Genomic DNA, 17244 nt, shown 5'->3' on the forward strand with positions numbered 1-17244 from the left:
AGCTGAAGTCCCTGCAGAAAGACTAAGGGCCAGAACTACCCAGCTAATCCAGGAGCAGAACATCTTGCCAGAGGGGCAAACAGGTTCACTTCTAAGGGCTGCAGCAGGAAAGAGCTGAGCACAGCAGCCAGATCCAAGTGAGGCACAACTGGATGAATTCGAACTTCCTAGAACTGCACCCAAATTTCAGTAGGTGCTAAGGTTATAACTGCACCAAAGCTCTACACCAAAGGTCAGAGGACAGTGCTATACAAAATGACAAAGAACAGAGGCACCATCAACCCAGAAGTCAGCCAGGGAAGGCACTGGCCTTGTATCCACCTGGCAGTGCCCTCTTACGACCTTCGGGGAAGGTGCTGGACTCAAGCAGAGCCTCCACTTGGAGTCTGCTGAATCCCGTCTTGTCTCTGCTGGGTGCTCAGACTAGAATATTACATAAGCATTAATTCATCTCAACTTATATTCTCAGTATGCAAAATATGAGGTGTGGTCAAAATATACCATGAATGATTCAAATTTTAAACTATATTAAAGTAAAAGACACAATGCTACGATTCCCCTCCAAATAGTCTTTGAACGCACTTGTCCCATCCTTTGTACCACTTGCTGCAGCAGCTCTGGAGTCCTCTTTCCTGAAGGGTTTGGCTGCACCATCCCGTCCTTGCTGCTTTGATATTCTGAATGGATTCAAAACATTTCCCTGTCATGGTCATTTTGACTCTGGGGAGGAGCCAGAAGTCACACAGTGCCAGACCCAGTGAATAAGTTCAACGAGGACAGAGTCGTGTTTGCGAGCTGCCGCTCTGTTGGATGGTGCTCAGCTGCAGCATTCGCTGTATTTTTTATCACAGCTCATAAAGACACTTAGGAAAGAGGACTCCAGAGCTGCTCAGGAAATGGCCAGAGTGATGGGCTAGGTGTGTTCACAAGAAGGAGAAAGATGTTGAAGGGGACTCATGGCAGTGTTTTTTACTGTAGAAATTTCCTTCTTTAAACATTCACTGTATATTTTGATTATCCCTTGTAGTTCACCCGTAGAGACATAAATCACCAAAGGAGTTGAAAACCTATGTCCACAAGAACATACACATGAAGACCTTTATGGCCATTTTATCCATATATTCCAAAACTGGAAGTCAACCCACATGTTCCTTACTAGGTAAATCAACAAGTAATTAGAAAAGACAAACAATGAAATAATATTCAGTGATTAAGTAGAAATGAGAGGGCCAGGGAGATAGCTCAGTAGAATAAGCGCTTTTCTGGCAAGTGCAGGGTCCTGAGTTCAATTCCTAGTACACCTGTAATCCCGGCACTTGGGAGCCTGAAAACAGGAAAATCACTATGAGTCTGATCAACTAGTAAGTCCCTGTACACCCTATATTCCCTGTCCTAAATTCATTTTTAAAAAGGGGGGATGAATAGGTGGGCACAGGACATTCAGGGAAGTGACATTCAGGGTAGTGTATGACACTACAGTAACAGGTGCAAACCATTAGATATGTGGCAAGGCATAGAACTTCAGATATAGAAGATAAGCCCTAGGGTGAACAGGGTCTTTAGTTAATGCAATGGAGCAGTATGGGCCATCTGTTGTAACAAAGGTACCACCTGTGCAAGGTCCTCACAACAAGGAACTCTGGAAGGAAGTGGAAAAGAAGAAGGCAGAATTTTCTAATTTTGTCTTTTCTATTCAATTTCCTTATAAATCTAAAACTGCTAAGACATGTAAGTCTTAATTGAAGTATTTATTGAACTATTCAGCTATTTGTCATTGTGACAAAATACCTGAGAACAGCAACTTGCAGGAATAAAGGTTTGTCTTGACTCCTGATTTCAAAGGTATCCAATGCCTGTGGTCACTCAGCTCCACTGCTCTAGGCCTGTAGCAGAACAGAACATCACAGTGACGAGGGTGTGGGGTGGAGGAAGGCACTCATCTTGGGGTGGTTGATAGCAGAGAGAGGGAAAGAGCCAGGAAGAGAGGAAGCAGCCACAGACAAGACACAGCCTTCAAAGGCATGGACTTAATAACCCACTTCCACCAACTGGGCCTCACCTCCTAATACCCCATTATATCATTCAGCTGTGAATGAACCCACTGAAAGTGAACCCACTGATGGTGAGCTCATTGATGGTGAACCCATTGATAGTGAACCCATTGATGGTGAACTCACTGATAGTGAACTCATTAATGGTGAACGCACTGATTGTGACTTCATTGATGGTAACCCACTGATGGTGAACCCATTGATGGTGAGTTCATTGACGTGAACTCCTTGATGATGAACCCATTGATGGTGAACTCATTGATGATGAATCCATTAATGAGGATAGTGCCCTCAGGACCCACTCACCTCTCTAGACCTGACCCCTGAACATACATTTGAATCCAAATGTAAGACATGGGAGATCATGCCCTCAATATATGAGTCTTGTAGGGAACACATCAAATTTAAGTCAATCACTTATATATAGTAAATAGCACAAGAGTCACCCCGGATATATGGGGCTCATTCAGTAGTGTTCTATATGTTTAAATTAACAGGCTAATTATGTCTACATCCCTGCTCCGCTGGGTTCCAGAATACCCACAGCTGTGCCCAGGATCACCAGAATAGATTACAGGAGGCTATTTATCATCCCAATGTACAAACAGTGCCAGCAAAAATGCTTAATGGAACAAAACAGGGCAAGGTAAATTTTAAAATAAAAAATTTAATTGACAATTTGGGCGGGCTTGCCAGTTAGCTCAATTGTTCAAGCACAGGCATGGGCAAGCCCAGTTAGGCTTGGGACTGTGGCTCGATCCCCAGCTGCACACGCCACACCACACCCTCCCTTAAGGCAACCTGAGCCAGCCAGGAAAAAAAGAGAGAGAGAGAGAGAGTGTAAGACAATTTGAGTTGAAGGCAAACTTATCTGCACAAATATCTCCAACCTCCCTAGTGACGTTCAAAGTCTGACACAGACCTGGCCCCAGGTAGCATCCCACTGTCCTTCCGCATTTTTCTTTCTCTGCTTAACCGGACACATGGAGCATTAGCATTTCTCCAGTTAAACCAGGGGCAAGCCCATCAGTAGAAAGCAAGATCACATTCTCAAAACTACAAACTGCCCTCAGGTAAATGAGCAAGAGCTTATGCAACACATTCTTTGAAATGCGTGCTCTTTACTATGCACCCAAAAAAAGTAAAAGGATCTTTTTCCTGGAAACACTGCAGATCACACTACAGGTCCACTTCAGTTTGTGCCTAAGCACAAAACCCACTTCTCCCCACTGTACCCCTAAATCACTCATGCTGAGGCAGGCTTTGCCCCAGGTCCAGGGGCACTGGCCTGATTCTCCAGCTCAAAGCCTTTCCTCTGTGAAAGACAGACATCTCTTTCCAAGGGATTATGATTATGAGTCAATTACTGGGGCTATTTTCTAGCACTACTCCTGAGCAGACAGAGTGTATTCATAAAAAAAACAATTTATAGAGTGATTTTGGAATGAAATAAAATGCAAAAATATCAGGCTTCTGTTTCAAAACACATTCAACCTGATAGATTCGATTTTTTTGGTCACTATAGTGATTAATTTGAGTCATTTGTAGAAAAATGGATGCAGCTTAAAACCACAATGCTTAGTGAAATAAATCAGATGTACCACTTCCAATCTTCTGTGAGAAGTCCAAAGTCCAAATAAATTAAAGAGCAAACTTAAAGACAGATGATAGAAAACAGAGATGTAGATCTTTTACAAAAGGGAAGGGACAGAGAGATGGAAAGAGGGGAAATAAAAAGAATTAAAATGTGCTAGCGTCATACACCCTTCCCCATGAGAAATATAATCACTGTGTACTGAAAACACACACTAATAAAAATAAAAAGTCACAGGAGAATTGTGATCCCAGACGCAGACACATAATTCAAGGCCCATTACCAAACAAAAGTGCAATCATTATAACTTCCGAGGCGGCAACAGTACAACCAGAAGCCCAGGGCCCGGCCCTTCTGAGTTTGGGTGCTGGGAGACCAAGCAGGTGGGCCACAAGGAGAGTGGGGCCAGGCCTGGCAGCCTTGGACTCGCACCCGTGTTGTAGCTCATGTCTGCAGAGGCCGAGCCCTACTCGTGCATAGCAGTTCTGTTAGAGGAACCAGAAGGGCATGTGGGAATCCAAAGCAGCTTTCAAGAAACTACAAGTTTGTTGTACTGTAACGTCATGTACCTCGGTAGTGTCCCAGATTTTCTGATCAAGAAGGTTATGGGGCCAAAGAGGAAATTGATCGATGACGTGGAGTGTGCCTAAGGAGAGTCACATGAGGAGAAGACACTCTCTCAGGCTTTCACAGAGAGCACATTGGCCAAGCAATGGCCGTGACTCATCCACATGGCTGCACTGACAAAGGTTCTACAATCTGAGGTACAGGATCTCAGGATAAATCCTGAGGGCATTTCACTGACCTTCTCAAACCAAAAAGCTACAACTCTTGTTGCATAGGTTCTGCTTTACCTTGGTCTTAACCATCCAGTAGAAAAGTATGAAGATGAAATATAGGAAGTAAAGCCATGTTGTTATGTTGAGCTGTGGGGGACTCACGTCAATAATTTCTGACATTGCCAATTAAACAGAAGACTCAATGCTATTATGGGCTTCTGTACTCTTTTAGAATATTTTGCTGAGTTTACACACCTATAATATTCAACAACGGAACTTAAAAAAAATTGGGGTATAACTATGAATGTCCATTTTGTATCTGTGTATTCAAAGTGGTTGGGATAGATATATAGTTGCATTCTCTTAATGAATAGAATGATTTTTTCTAATGGTGTTTGTAAGTAGGATCACAAGTCTGCATCTTGTACAGCAATTAACCACTAAGAAGAATATATGCAGTGTATTATTTGTTGAAAAAAAAAAAAAAGAAACTACAAGTTTGATGTGTTTCCACCGTGTCTATATAAGAATTTTGAACACTTTGATCAGTACCCAACCCTTTTCTTTCCCCTTCTATTTTAGGAATCTCCTAGAACCTCTGCCTTCTTCACTGGTGCAGCCCCAGGTGCTGGCCTAGGGGAATAGCACCTCCTTCCTGGGAGGTGAGGGCTCACCTTGGGGTACCAGGGTCCCACACTCAGATTTTCTCTCCAGATATGCTGGAGGTGGATGTGGTACTGCACATGTAGGTGTAATCACAGCACTCTGGAGCTCAGGAAGGAAGTTTGCAAGCTTGAGCCCACCTGGGCAACTTAGCAAGACCCTGCAATCAAAATGAAAATAGAAAGAACTGTGGATGCAGCTCAGTGCAAAGGCTTTGGGTTCAATCCACAGCATAGCAAAAGGTAGGTAAGTAAATGAAAGGCAATGAAACCTTCTCAAAGAAAACTATTCAAGCCCACCCTCCATCAAATGGCTCAGAATACTTGGAAAATGAAGGGCTTTGGTGGAAAGGGTTGGGCTGCTGTCCATCTGGACTGCATTTGCTTTTTATCATTTTTAACCATAATTAGTGCCCACGGGGGTGACATCTGCATATGGCATCAAAAAGTGTAAGAATTGCACGTCAGAAGGTCCCTTCCACCCCCACCGGTCACCTCATTCCTTCTCCTCCCATTCATTTCCACTCTCAGCTCATGGCTTTGTACTCATCAAAGGCTATAATCAAATACAGTGAGCAGATGACACCACCGCCACCCCTTGTGTGGAGGGTGTCATATACCCAGCTCAGGGGCTTCCTTTTTAGCTCAAGAGCACTTCCTAAAAACCTGTCCTGGGGTTGCAGAAAAGGGACCTCTCTTGGTTGCTTGCAGCCCTGCTGTGGTCCCCTCTGTGGATGTCCCTTTGTGCATATAACCAGTCCTCTCTTGGGGACAATCGGGGTTTCCCAACATCCTGCAATGACAAAATCACTGGGACCTGGTTTTCCTAATTTTTAGTGCATGTCTGCAGCATACGGTGACTGCACGAATTGTGGAAGGTGAAACACAGCACAACCCCTCAGCTCTTTGGCTTCCCTCACTCTCGCTCCCTGCCCTCACTCCATCTGTTGCTCTTCTGCCCATTTGAAAAAAAAAAAAAAACTATCTCCTGGTTTCCTATCATCTATTTTGTTCTTTATTTATACTTTGGGTCACTCATATAAGAGAAGCCATGGATATTTAACCTTCTGTGTCTGGTTTATTTCACTTAATGTATGATCTCAAGGTGCAGCCATTTCCCTATCGATGACTCAACTTTATCCTTCTTGAAGGCAGAGTAATACTGCATTGTGATTAAACACCACACTTTCCTCATCCCCTCTGTTGGGACACAGAGGCTGTCCTCAGGCTTAGCTGGTATGAGCTGAGCTGCTGTGAAACAGGGTCTACAGAGGTATGAAAAAATAATCACGCACCACCCCAGAGGTCCTGAGAACCACATCTCAGAGGTGTAAAGTGGCTTTCCAGCAGGTAACACACATTTTCACTCCACAGAAGTTGAAGATCCTTCGCTTTTTACTTGAACTCTTCCAGAGATTCTTTGAGAATCTTCCTGCCACCTATCACAGAATTCCCTTAGCTAGCCCTCATGAACAAGGGTAGGTGGATAGCACACCCGAAATCACGGTTAAAGCTGTGGAGATGAGCCGGGGCCCAGCAATGCCTTGCCTCCACTGGCACTTTTCCCTTTTCGCTGAAAACTGCTACCTCACCTGGCAGAGGAGAAGCTCATGGAGCGTGGGAAGGCTTCCTGATGGGTACCTTCCCAGGACGTGCTCGGCAATGAACAAAGATCACGAAGCATGCAGAGCCAGGGACCCCTGCCCACGCCAGCTCCGACTCCCCAGGCATCAGCTGTGCACCTCTAGGTCCGGCCCGCCTGACTCCCAGCATCAGAGGCCACCGCAGAGGGCTTCTTGATAAAAATGTTACTTTGTCTACGTGTAATAAGTTTATTACTACTTTGTCCACGTGTAGTAAGTTTTTTAAAGAATAAATGTTTTTAATTTCTCAGTGTTGCTTTCTAATCTAATTTTTAAATGCTAGTCTTAGTATAACCCACAAAAACCAAAGTTTTTGGGAATTTTAAAGATTTTTTTTAAAGGAGTCCTAAATCCCAAATCTGGGGGAGTCACTGGCCTGTAAAATAAATGAAGGCCTGCTGATTTCCAGTCCGCAGCAGGAGGCCCTGGCGTCCAGGGACTCAGAGACCCTGTGCCTTAGCGTGCTCTGCACTTACTTGCAGCACTCAGCATTGTGTCTGTGCGGGGTGGGCATTCTGTGTGCGACTAGGGCCAGGGGGAAGACAGGGAGACGGCAGGAGCTTCCTGCTAATCACCATCCATCGCACAATTAAGTTAAATAAGCATAGGAAGGTCTCCAAGAGAAAATGGTAAAAGACATGCAGGGTGAATGGCTCTTGTGCCTGTTCATCTTAACTGTCACTCTGACTGGATTAAGAGCTACCTGGAGGTAGGTGGACCACAGGGGCACTCCACCATCAGTAGACTAATCCCCCAGCATTCCTGGTTGAAGGCGCTGTGAGCAGGTGGGTTCAGATCCGGAAGGTAGTCGCTGGTTATGTACTTCAGAGATGATTGCTCAAGAGTGCTCCTCCCTGCACTCCCTTCCTGCCTACTCTAAGGCGAGCAGCTCTGGGCTGGGGAGATAGCTCAGCTGCATAAATGCCTGCCTCGCAAACACAAGGTCCCAAGTTCAATCCCCAATACCCCAAAAAATGTACAATAAAATGAAATGAACAGCTCTGCTCTACCTACCCTTCCACCATGCTGTTCCCGCTTCGGAGCCAGCCAACCACATACTAAATCTCAGAAACCCTGAGCCAAGGAAACCATTCCTCCTTTCTATTTGTATATCAGGCATTTGGACTAGCATCAGGAGATCTAATATCCTTAAGGAAAATGTGTAATGAAGGAGAAGTGTGGAGATCCCTATAAAAAGGAGGGGTAGTACATGTCATCAGAAGATTCATGACCAACAAGCCTTGTAGGCCACATCTGGTCCATCCCCTCTGCCTGCTGCATAGAATCCACTGTCCCTCCTCACCTCTACCACTGCTCCCAGTGAGGGCACCCAGGCGTGTCCAGCTTCCTGGAGTCACCATCAACCGGCACATGCATCCTCCCTGCATGCCCCTGTGCTTCTGAGAACACACCTGACCCCTGGCCCAGAGGTGCCATCGCCGGGTAAGAAAGCAGTCTATTCACCTCAGCCCAAGTGCCACTGTCTTGCTCTCTGGCTGGGCACCCATCTCCACCTTCAGCCGCAGAGCCCGCCTGAGGCCTCCTCCATTCACTCCCCCACTGATGCCCGGCACCTGAAAGCTTCCTGGTTTCACCTACCAGATCTGACTCTTTCGCCTGGACTCTTTCATTCCCAAGGAGATTCCTGACATGCTGGGGTACCTTTGGTGGCTGCCTCTCCAGTATGTTACCGCCTTTCCCTATTGAACTGCGGGGGGGTTCTCAGATACTCTTCATAGTGTCAGTTACAGACAGATCTTCCTGCAACCTGACACTTCAAATCTTTTGCCTCTGGTTTTATTCCTGGAGTGCACACGCACAACACCATTTTACCAACTTCCTTAACAGCATGTGTTTGTGCACTAATCCTCTTTCATCCCTGTGGCCACAGATACCCTCCAACATTTTCTTCTTCTATGCGAGTTATGCCTTTGCCTTTCACAAGGCCCGCTGGGGTCAGGTGGATCACACAGTGTTTTTAAATTAGAAGACAATGCAGTAGCTGATACATAAAAGCCAGGCATTTCCTCAGAAGCTGCTGCAGAAAAAGAGCCACCATGGGCCACCGGGGCCTGCTCAGCAGGTGTGATAGTGAATCTCATGTATCAACTTGCCTGGGCCACTGGAAGCCCAAATATTTGGTTAAGCATTATTAGCAATACTTCTGTGAAGCTACTTTTGGATACAATTAGCATTTGAATTGGCAGGCTTCAAAGTGCACGTTACCCTCGAAGATGCGGGCCCCGTGCAGTCAGTGGAAGTCCAGAACTGGAGTGAGAGACTGCTCCCCAGCATGAGGAGGAACGCATCTCTGCTGTGAGCTGAACTGTCTGTCCTTTCCCGCCTTACACTAGAACTGGGACTGCACAACTGGTCCTGCTGGATTCCTGCTCGCCAACTGCAAAAGTTGACTTCTCCACTTCACCACTGTGGAAATCAGTGTGGAGATTCCTCAAAAAGCTAGGATTGGAGGTCCCATTTAACCCAGCTATTGGCCTCCTGTTTATTTTTCCAGAGAACTGAAAACATCAGAGCACAGCGATATATGTGACCCATGCTTATGGTGGTGCAATTTGTCATAGCTAAATCTTGGAAGCATATGTACACAATATCATGAGGTATAACCAAAATATACAGTGAATGGTTAATATTTTAATGTGCACTAAAGGCACATTGCTGTGAATCCCCCTTCCGACACTCTTCCTCACTGTTCTGGCCACTCTCTATAGCAGTTCTAGAGGCCTCTTTCCTGAGGGTCTTCACAAGGTGTTATAAAAAGAACACAGTGACTGTGGCTGCTGAGCACCATCCAATGAAAAGGTGGCTCATGAAGCCCTGGCCCTCGGTCCCCTCATGAAGCCCTGGCACTGGGTCCTCTCCGCCTTGCTCACCAGATCTGACACTGTAAAGCTTCTGCCTCCTCACCAAAGTCAAAATGACATGAATTAAATATCTCAAATCCATTCAGGTCATCAAAGCAGCCACAACAGCACAACTACAGACACTCAGGACAGAGGACTCCAGAGCTGCTTCAGACAGTGGCCAGAAGATGGGAGAGTGTGAGGGAAGCAAGGGGGAAGATTCTGAGGGGGATTCATAGCAGTGATTTAATATAATAAACTTTTAAAATTTAGACTTTCACTGTAGTTTTTATGTATGTATTACATATGCAATGTATAAGAGCTTCTGCTTCCCTGGCAAGTCCTATATTGGGTGCATTCAAAAATTTCATTGGTTAATGGCACCAAAAGAGCGTGCTTCTAATGAAGCCATTCCATTCTGACCTCCTAGGAAGAACCCCTCTGTCCTATTCACCGGATAAGTCCCACTGAGCACCACCAATTGGGGGCCATTTGCTGTATAGTTTCCAAGGAAAACTAACTTGTAGTACAGTGTGGCAGGCATGGGTGTCATCAGGTTGGTATTTGAAACATGCTCATAGTCCAGCACCCAGTGAGTGCTGTTTGCCAGGATCTTCAGTGAGCTCTTGCATACTTTATCCACGATCTTGCTGATTGGGTAAGATCTCATCTACACCTCAGTGGAAACCCTCCAGGAAGTGTTGAGACACGGCTGGTGAAAACTCATCAGGCTGGCTCCACTGGGGAACAACAAGGAGTGACATGTTCCATACCACAGAACCTCCCAGTGTCATTACCCAGTCTTCCACCAGCAGGTGCTTCTGGAAATCATTAACATCTGAGGCATCTGCGGAGGCTAGTCTTTGCCTAAGGGTCTTGGTGTCCACAGAGCTTCTTAAATCCATCTCAGGCAAATGCAGAGCCACTGTGAGAAACACTCACTCTTGAAATCATAGGTAGATGTCGGTGGAGTTCTCCCTTCTCCTGCACCTGGACAAAATAAACCAGTCCCCCATGGTATGTAGGCTGACCTGCTACCAGGCATGTTCTGTTCTTCTCATGGTTCCTGGGGTTCCAGTCTTGAGGTCCCAGCTCTAGGACACATGCTTCAGTATGCGCTATCTCTTCCCAATCTTTGTAGATTCCACTAGAAAGGGAAACCCATTCCTCTGTCTTATACAGAAACACATGTACACATGAACACATGTACACACCTACATATATGTGTGCTAGACACATAGACACACTTATAGCCACCAGCACACACAAGAATATGTACATGTAAACAAGTATACATGTGCAGACATGCATGAGTGCACACATATCAGCACATGTGTGTACATGGAGAATCATGCAGCCCTCCCCTGCTAAGCTGAGAGAACTTAGGAGAAAGAGTAAAGCTGGGCATTTCTATTCTGTGCAGCTCCATCCACTCCTGCCCTTCAGCCCCAACCAGCCAACATTGGCTTTCCATCCTTCTAGTGGCATCTCTCTTCTCCCCCCTCACCCCCGCTGCCATCTCATCCTCATCTCCTTGTCTTTGGCAAAGCACTCACCTGCATATTGCAGGAGTTCTCACCATACATAGCTTTTTTCAGCCTTTACTACCCCAAAGTCATCTCAAAGTGTCTTCCAAATCCATGATGGTTTTCTCTTTGAGAAGAATCTGATGCCTGTTAATTAAATCATGGGCTTTTTCATATATCTTTCCATAGTAAGAAAGATTCATTGTTCCTATCTCCAAAAGAAACAAACCTGAACACCATAATCCCAAGTATTGAAATCCCAAAAGATCAAAGTGCCTAGAGCCTAAAATCCTGAAAATCATAAATCCAAAAATTAAAATCCTGAATGTGAAAATCCTAAAAACCTAAACTCCAGAAGCTTCAAATCTAAAAGAGCAACACCCATACAAATGAATGTGAAAAATTCTCTAAGGAGAGCCCTGCACTAAAAGAAAACTAGCACCTACCCATCGAGATGCAAGACTTCAAACTTCAGCTCTCAAGTGTGAAAGGCAGCTGACTCAACGACCTCATGCAACTGCCCATAATCTGCCCCATCATGTACATTTTCATATTTCAAATATTTGTTAGTGTTTTGTTTTTTTATTTTGCTTTGTTTGAGGATGAGTCTGTTTTTAGAGGGTTTTTTCCACTATTTTAAGTTGTCGGTTTTATACTTTACAATTCACTGTGCTAAGTATTTCATTATTGCATCATTACTAATCTCAGAGGCGTAGACTATATGAACACTTTTAGAGAGCTGTCATTCACCTGCTGTTCATCTTTGTAAATCTGACCCCATGAAGACTGGCTTTGCATGTGAACATTGTGCATGTATGTAAAAGTGGTGAAACTTCCTCAATCTATGAAGATGTTCCTTTTGTACATCTGTATTTATACAACATAAAATTTCTCAAGATCAGCCTTTGGGTGACTGTGTTATGTGGTGATGAGCCACAGTGGTTTTGATCAATCTCATCAAAAGTCTTAGGTGTCCCTTATGGTATTTTAGATGACCAGTTATAAATCTGAGCTACCAACCACAGTCACATACACCTATACATTTCACTTCTTGACCTATTTATGAATATGATTCATCTGCTCATAACTCTTATACTCACATGACTATCATTAGCATAGCTGAGTGTTTATGGTGGAAAGATATGTGTGTTATTATTGCCTGTTTTATTGTACAAAGTGACCCATGAACTGTTGTTACGTTTTTATATTTCCAAACTAACTCCCCTTATTAAATGTTGTGTAAATAACCTTTAAAGATTTTTTTCCAGGATTAATTGAATATTTGAGATCTTAGACTTTAAGAACTTTGATCTTTGGGAACTTCAACCTTTAGGATTCTGATATACAAGATTGTATTTTTTTGGCATTTTATTCCAGTTCTAGAAAATGCTTTTTCAAAAAATTCCATTCCTGGGCTAGCTTTCTGCTGTGGACCTTTGAGTGGGGTCTCTATTACTTCTCATGGAATATTGGGTGCTTCTCACCCTCATATTTTCACAGGAAGGGCAGCAATTCCAGAATTCCAGACATGGTGTGGGCTAGGCTGTCTGCAGTCTGTCCAGCATGGAAGCATTTTCAATGAATAGGGAGTTCCTGTCAGTGGCTTGTGAATGTTTTCAATCCCTTGGGCCATTTTCCTACCGATCACCCTCTCTCCACACCTAGTTTAATTCCCCTGAAGTGTATCAGCCTGGAGTAGGAGCTAGGAAGCCTGTGGACATGTGCATGACCTGGTGAACCTGAAATCCTCAAAGGCCAGTGGGTCAGGACACCAGTGATTGATTTGGCCTCCTCAGGAATGCAGTCAAGCCTGTGATTCTCAGCCCCGAACAAACCTCCTCCACTGAAAGAGGACAGGAAAAATCTGGAGGACAGCACTGTCCCCATGAGGAAGGAAAAGAATGGAACTTATCATTAGCTTCAAAGTAAGTTTGTCACAGATGCAAAAGTTTTGATGAATCAAATGTCTGCACTATTTAATATGTAGAGTAAAAGAATAATAGAAACTCTCTAGCTTCACATTTTGCCCCTTTCGGTATCCAAAAGGTCAAAATCACCAAGGCATTTCAGGAATCTTCCCATGCACTCAACTTCTCTGGTGATGAGGACTTTGGAAGATGGTGCCATGCTTGGGCTTCTCTACCAAACATACGGAAATTCAAGCTTAACAGAAGCTTAAGCCAACATGTTTTTTTAGAATATCAAGTAACAATTGTTCCTACTTTGCAGAAGCAGTTTCAAGACCTGTCATCAATAAAGTCAAGTTCAGGCAAGACTTTCCACACCTCATCACCCCAGCCACACCAAAGCCACAGGCTGTCCACGTAGAAGTGTAGATTCTGTCTCCATGTTCTTGGCACCTCAACTAGAGTGCACCTCACTGCTCCAGATCAAGGTCAGCAGTCCTCAAGCTTTTTGACACCAGGGGACAGTTTTGTGGAGATAATTTTTGTATAGATGGGGTGGGATGGGATTCAGGATGACTCCAGGAGACATGCAACATCAAGGGTCCCTCATCCCTCACGTGCCCAGTTTACAGCAGGATTTGCACTCCTGTGAGAATTCAGTGCTGACACAGTTATAATGAAGGTGGTGACCAGAGCCAAGGAAAGCAGCCATAAGTACAGATAAAGCTCTGTTCATTTGCTGTCCCCTCCTGATGAGTAGGCAGAGCCTTCTGGTCTAGGAGAACACAGGTTGTGTGAGACCAGGATAAAGGTGTACACCACATGCAAGCAAATACTCCAGCCCTTTTAGAAGCATCTACCCTTGCAGCAAGCATGAACTCACAGCTGGGTTTGGGAGGAAGAGGTTGGATTCTGTTATCAGCTTCTAGCTCTGCAGAGTCCCCCTGGGAAGTTGGAATCAGCAAAGATGTCTGCACAGCCTTTCAGAAGAGGGAAGTGGTTTCTTTCCAAGAGGACTCTTGCCAGTGCCTTGCAGTGGACAGAGTCAATACAGAAATGCACTGAATTCAGAAAAGGATTCTCTTTCCCAGTCAATCCCAATGACACACATCCTTCCAGTGAACAAATAGTCAATGTTGCAGAATTTAAGGCCTTGCAAGGCTTAGCTATGAAGAGAAAAGTCTGTTTTGGGCCACATTCTACAGCTGAATGAGATCCTGTTGAATGTCTATTTCATGTAAACAATATTTAGCCCTATCAGAAACACAACAAGCAAAGTACATGAATTCTTTATGACTTATCAAGCCCAGAAAGATGAAACAGCCTATTCAAGGTCACTCCACAAGTGGATGAAGCTCTCTCATTTTGCATGATCCAGGACTATAGGTGCGCCTTAGTTTGTTTAGGCTGCTATAACAAAATATCTGCAAACTAAGTGGCTCAAACAAGGGGATTTTATGGAAGTGCATGATCAAGGCACTAGTGTGGCTGCTATCGATGGTGGCTCTAGCTTTGGCTTCCAGACGGTCACCTTCTTGCTGCATCCTCATATGCTCTCTTTGGTCCCATAGAGAAAAAGACACAGCTCTGACACCTCTCATTCCCTCCTTAAATAAATTCCATTGTTTCTCTTTAAGGCATACAATATAATTTTATGGAATACATATAGACATTAAAATTTTACTATAACAAGACCCATTAACATGGCCATCATTTCATATAGTTACCTACTTTTTGTTTTTGTTCTTATCACAAGAACATCTAAAGTCTACTTACTTAGCATGAGTCCTACATACAGTACAATGGCATTGCCCAGAGTTCCCGTGTTGTGCATTCCTAGTCTCAATCTGTTTTCCTTCCCATCCAGTGCTTTGTGTCTTCTGGCTTTCATCTCTCCATTTCTTCCTCTCCCCCACCTACTACTGTTTTTTTTCTATCTCTATATATTTTACTTTTTTTAAATATCACACATATAAAGAAAATCATGCATATTTTTTTTCTTCCTGTGTCTGGCTTATTATACTCAGCATAGTGATCTGCAGGTTCATCTAGGCTGTGGCAAACAACAAAATCATTTTTTCTGAATAATATTCACATCTATATGAATATATAGTATATATAATATACCTCATATTTAGCATATTAACAGTTTCCAGATCCATTTGTCCATCAATGGACACTTATATTCTTTCTGTATCTTGGCTGTTGTGAATATTATTCACAATAGTATCTTTCATATGTGGATGCTACTGATTCATTAGGGATCAGAATATGTTCCTATTCTCATGTAACCTTAGAGGTATGAACCTAAGAGTTCCCCTAAGGTGTACTAATATTGTTTAGACAAGATATGTCTGCATCTTGTTATCTGAATAACTACTACAAAGACAACAATATGCAATGTGTTAATTATTGTAACTGTCCTACTAATCTGTTTTGAAACTGTTTCATTGTTATTTTTCTCATTAAAATGAATTAAAAAATTTAAAAATAAAAAATAAAAGGTCCCCTAAGAGGCATGTGGTGGTTAACTACTGGTCAACCTATAACACCCAGCTGAGCTGAGTCAGTGTGGAGCTGGGAGTGAAGGTCCACCTGAGGATTGGTGGCAACAGCACAAAAGCAGAACTGGAGGGAAAGAGGATGTGCTGTTGATTTCCCTGAAGAAGGGTGCCGTGCTGGTTTTCCTGGTATGAGAAGAGTGTCTTTTTTTTTTTTTATGGAACCAGGGATTGAACTCAGGCCCTTGCGCTTACCAGGGAAGCACTTGTTCCACTGAGCCATCTCCCTGGCCCTGGTTTTCCTGATATGAACTTGGCTTGGTCCTCACTGTCACTGAGGTTGGTTGTGGTTCTTTTCTGGGGAGCTCTGGTCCCTACTGTGAGTGTCACTGCCTGGTGTCAAAGCAGATCACTCAGCCTGTTGGCACAAACCTTTCAGCCCACCAGTGAAGACTTTCTAGCTTCTACCACTGACCTTGGGGTCCTCCTAGTGTAGAACCTGGGTACAAACCTCCTGAGACATTGTGGTGGCTCTTGGCTTCCAGCTGGACTTAGGAAGAACATCGCTATGAGCTCTGGGTCTTTAGCTGGACTCATGCAGAACATTGCCATGGAATCCAGACCCTTAGCTGGATTCTTTTGGTCTCTAGTGTGTAGACAGATCTCCTGCACTCTTTTGCATTTGACTCTTTGGGTGAATATTATAAAAGAATCCTATAAATTATATGTCCTGTATTAAATCTTTTCTCTTGTAACACATGTGCCTGACTACCACAAGGTGCATAAGTTCAGAGGCAAGGTTTTTGGAAGGTGATCGCATTCTGAGAACTCTTAACTTCATGTATGAATTAAATTATTGATGGATTTAGTATTGGATGGCATTACTGGGGAGCAATAGAAATCTAGGAGATGGGACCAAGATGGAGAGACTGGGTCATGGAAGTATGGTTTGGGGGACTGTACCTTGCACCTTATCCTTTCTTTTCTGGCTCTTTCTATCTCTGCTTCCAACCAGCCATGAGGTAAGCACGTTTCCTCCGCCATGCTCTTCCGCCATACTTCTGCCTCACCTTCAAGCAATGGAGCCAGCTGACCACGGACTGAGACGTCTACACCTTCCCTCCCTTAAGCTGACCTTGTTGGGCCTGGAACCACAGTGCCAGAAAGCTGACTAACACCCCCCAACACAAGACCTACTCAGGATTTCAGTAAATAAACTTGTGGGGACAAAAATATTCATCCCAAAACACAGTCTTTCTCCCACATTATGCTACCTCTCTGCAACAATTAGAAAAAAGGCCATATTACCATTTCAATATTTTCAATCACAACATCCTAAACTTTTTGATACTTGCACAGGGGCCATGCTAATCTTCTTGGTATCATTCCAATTTTATTATATATACTGAGAACACTAAATTTTTTCATTAGACTTTCTCTTCCTTATTTATGAAAGACAAAACAGAAACAATAAAAAAAATAAGAATACACATTATCAAAACAAATCCATTGCTTTTCTTGATGACTTTATCAAAACCCTGAGTAGCCGAAGCTCTCTTTTAATCCCCTATTGGTTGTAGAGATTACAGATGTTTTCTCCCAGCCTGGCACTTGACCCACATCTCCTTTCCTCAGAGATTCTTCATAGTTAGAGTGATCATCAGAACCGGAGGGGAAAGATACATTTGGAAGAACAGCCCAGCACTTAGCTCTGCAGGCA

General features: G+C 43.9%; 1 non-coding gene across 1 annotated transcript; it reads right to left on the reverse strand.

The window, feature by feature from the left end:
- Positions 1-16838: 16838 nt before the first annotated feature.
- LOC111816989 lies at positions 16839-16942 on the reverse strand. Its single transcript, XR_002821288.1, has one exon. It is a non-coding gene; the product is annotated as a U6 spliceosomal RNA (small nuclear RNA).
- Positions 16943-17244: the final 302 nt, after the last annotated feature.

Source organism: Octodon degus, unplaced genomic scaffold (genome assembly GCF_000260255.1).
Source record: "Octodon degus isolate 3935 unplaced genomic scaffold, OctDeg1.0 scaffold00045, whole genome shotgun sequence".
Classification (NCBI taxonomy): Eukaryota; Metazoa; Chordata; class Mammalia; order Rodentia; family Octodontidae; genus Octodon; species Octodon degus.